Here is a 2,643-nt window from a genome sequence, read left to right on the forward strand (position 1 = left end):
GAAAGCGCGCTAAGAAGAAGAAAAAAAAGCCAATGACTGTGCGTTTTGCATGTTATCAACGTGTGTTGCGTTTGTCTGTTTGTCAGGCTTACTTTTTTTTTCCGGGCATTTAAATGAACATCCATACTATTTATATATGCCTATATTCTTCTGTTAAGATCTATTCAAATAAAAACACACAGACAAGTGCTTGACTGTGTTTTTGATCACAGTAAAAATAAAATAACTCCGCTGTGTTTGTTTTGTGTGTGCTGTGTCTACTGTTTTACTCGACAAAGACCACTCTGTCACGTATTTATTCCGAATCGAGCCGCCCTCGTCTCCCCAGCCCCTAGTCTCCCCAGCCCCCTAGCCTACAGCTGTTTTCCTTCTCACTCATTATTAGTTGACGCTTTCGGCGGAACGTCGCGGTGGCCAGCGTTTTGTGATGTTGAACGCAGCCGGGGACCTTGTTCCAGTTTGTCGTCTGTTCACGGTCGTGACTTTGCAGATTATCTCAGCTGTTGAGGGGCTGATGATTTTGATAGTTTTGGTGTGCCTGTACCTGTACCTTTGTAGTGTGGAGTGCGGGGCTTCTAATATAGAGCGCAGTGGTGGACACTGTATTTTCTTTCATTGGTGTTAGTAGTGCTGTTCTCGTGTGTCGTGTGTTGTGTTCAGTGCAAAGAAATGCTGGCTGCTGTGAGTGCAAGGTTGGATATATATAAAAATATAATTCCTTTCTGTGTTTTGTCATCTCGTTTGCCGTACAAGTTTATAGATCTATATACGACCTTATTATATTATGTTGCAAGTGCCGTAAAACTCTTACTATAACTAAATCTAGATCTAGATCTAGTCTAGATCTAAACAAGTTTTGATGGTTACTTATAACTTTTTAATGTAATCTATAAGGTTGGTAACATTTTTGTAACGTCCTTTCTTCGGTACTTATATGACCTAATTGTGTTGCACGTGCTGTTAAACTCTTACTAAAACAAAAACACAAGGTTGGTGGTTGGAGGAATGTTTTTTATTTAATTATACAGTAGGTGGGAGGTTGGCGGGCGCTGTTTGTGTGGTTTGTTGTTCCTTCCTTCCTATCAAACGTCTATCTGTCTTTTCTTTGTATGTTACTTTCGTGTACAGTTACAGTTTTAATCTTCGACACTTGAACGGTCTATTTGTGCTGCACGTGCCGTAAAACTCTTACTGAAACTTAAAAGTGCAACCTTGAAAAATCTGTTTGAAGTAAAGTTGCTTTGGTTTGTTTTTTGGGGTTTTTTAAAATTTCAATTTGTACTTTGTGATAATAATACATGTATATCTAATCTAGCCTTTGCTGTGAGACCAAGCCCCTTGCTTTCTCCTCAGCCCACCCCCCCCCCCCTCCTGTTGGTTGCACGACATGATAAAAGATAGAGATAACATAATATATATTCAAAAAGATTTTATTGATATTTTTACCCAGAGAAACATCGAGAAATTTGCTGTGGTATAGTAAATTATACATACCCTCGCAACGCCAACACCCCCCTTCCTCCAAACTACATTCATATTATGTTGTCATTTCTAGTGCAACCACCTCGAGATCTGATCTAGAATTAGATATTATTATTAATGTATCCCAATGTATGCTGGGTTTTTTTTAGGGGGGGGGTTGTTTTGTGCATATAGATCTAGGTTACTTGGTTGTTGTTTTTTATTACCTTTGAATTTTTAGAAGGGTGACTCTGTCGCCTTCCAACACCCCCCCCCCCCCCCCAAAAAAAAAAAAAAAAGTAACAAATGGGGCAATTTTGTTTCATGTTTCGTTGGCTTTTGTAACTTGAGAATATTTACCTCGTCCTGACAGGGATATCTCCCTGTATCAAGATCATAACAAAAAAAATTACCCCGTCTTGTCCTGCGCAACGTACATTCCAGCAACAGATTTATAAAACAAGGCCCGCGCTCGCACGCACACGCACACACAACACACAAATACAAAGACACTCTCACATACACACACACACACACACACACACACACACATACACCCTCACACGACATAGAGAGAGAGAGAGAGTATAACATGAGTATCATACTTTTTGGTTCTGGTCGTTCGGTTGTTGTTGTTTTTATGGGGGGGGGGGGGGGGGGGTATTTTGGGTTTTTTTGGTTTTGTTTGTTTGTTCTGGTCTTTTTCCAAATGTGCCAAATGCCCGATGACGAGTGAGGCATGAGAAAGGCTTTTATCAACGCCTATACATGCCGTGTATTTTTATACAGTAGCCCTAGGCGCCGGTCAATAAAAAATAAGTGTTGATAAAAACAGGTGGTAGAAATGTACTCAAATCTAATCCAAGTGACAGTGGCGCCCACAGCTCAGCCCCCAGGCGATGTGTAACTAACTCAACACTGAGTGTCGTTGATCTCCACAAAGAGAAATTTGCTGCCTTGTGGTTAAATACTGTAATAATAACATGGTGCATATTACGCATTATTAACACGCTGTCTCGCACCATCGCACTTCACATACACACTCGTAGGCTACACATTTTTTACACACTTTCTCTCTCTGTCTCTCTCTTTTCTCTGTCTCTCTCTCTCTCTCTCTCTCTCTCTCTGTCTCTCTCTTTTCTCTGTGTCTCTCTCTCTCTCTCTCTCTCTTTCTCTCTCTCT

The 2,643-nt window shown here is 40.7% G+C and overlaps 1 protein-coding gene across 4 annotated transcripts in view; it reads left to right on the forward strand.

The window, feature by feature from the left end:
• The window catches only part of LOC101864463 (DDB1- and CUL4-associated factor 11), a 59,214-nt gene that overhangs the window by 13,499 nt on the left and 43,072 nt on the right, over positions 1-2,643 (forward strand). Inside the window, exon 1 of one of the 4 annotated variants that reach the window (XM_005099405.3) lies at positions 477-692. The exons of 1 other annotated variant lie outside the window; for it this stretch is intronic. The gene's annotated coding sequence lies outside the window, so the exon portion shown is untranslated. Of the gene's footprint in view, positions 1-476; positions 693-2,643 lie in introns of those variants that run through there. 2 more of the 4 variants (XM_013083119.2, XM_013083121.2) reach the window with 2 other exon arrangements.

Source organism: Aplysia californica, unplaced genomic scaffold (assembly GCF_000002075.1).
Source record: "Aplysia californica isolate F4 #8 unplaced genomic scaffold, AplCal3.0 scaffold00212, whole genome shotgun sequence".
Classification (NCBI taxonomy): domain Eukaryota; kingdom Metazoa; phylum Mollusca; class Gastropoda; order Aplysiida; family Aplysiidae; genus Aplysia; species Aplysia californica.